Here is a 922-nt window from a genome sequence, read left to right as displayed (position 1 = left end):
TTCCGGGGGGTTGGAGGTGGGTTCGGTGCCTTTTGAGGGAAAAATTCCCATTTTTGGGGAGCAAGAGTGGGAATTTCAGGGATTGGAGGTTGGTTTGGTGCCTTTTGCTGATCCCTCTTATTCCCAAGGAACTGATGATCCTTGTTATTCCCAAGGAACCGCTCCCTGTTATTCCCAAGGAACTGATTCCCATGATCTCTGTTATTCCTCAAATGTTGTCCTTGACCCCGGGAATTCAGTGGGAATGTTGTCCTTTCACCCAGGAATTCATTGGGAATGTTGTCCTTGCAGAGCCTTTGGGGCTAAAAACCGGGAATTCCTTGGGAATGTTGTCCTTGGACCCAGAAATTCATTGGGAATGTTGTCCTTGACTTGGGAATGTTGTCCTTGGACCCAGGAATTCATTGGGAATGTTGTCCTTGCACCCGGGAATTCATTGGGAATTTTGTCCTTGCACCCGGGAATTCATTGGGAATGTTGTCCTTGAACCTGGGAATTTTGTCCTTGAACCTGGGAATTGAGCGGGAATGTTGTCCTTGGCTCTGGGAATTCCTTGGGAATGTTGTCCTTGACCCTGGGAATTCCTTGGGAATGTTGTCCTTGCAGAGCCTTCGGGGCTAAAAACTAGGAATTCCTTGGGAATGTTTTCCTTGACCCTGGGAATGTTGTCCTTGCACCCGGGAATTCATTGGGAATGTTGTCCTTGACCTCGGGAATTCCTTGGGAATGTTGTCCTTGACCCCTGGAATTCCTTGGGAATGTTGACCCCTGGAATTCCTTGGGAATGTTGTTCTTGACCCCTGGAATTCCTTGGGAATGTTGACCCCTGGCGTTCATGGATCGTTGTCCTTGACCCCTGGAATTCCTTGGGAATGTTGACCCCTGGAATTCCTTGGATCGTTGTCCTTGACCCCTGGAATTC

The sequence above is a fragment of the Lepidothrix coronata genome, unplaced genomic scaffold (genome assembly GCF_001604755.1).
Source record: "Lepidothrix coronata isolate B3197 unplaced genomic scaffold, Lepidothrix_coronata-1.0 Scaffold446, whole genome shotgun sequence".
Classification (NCBI taxonomy): domain Eukaryota; kingdom Metazoa; phylum Chordata; class Aves; order Passeriformes; family Pipridae; genus Lepidothrix; species Lepidothrix coronata.
Note: the sequence above shows the minus strand (reverse complement) of the source record.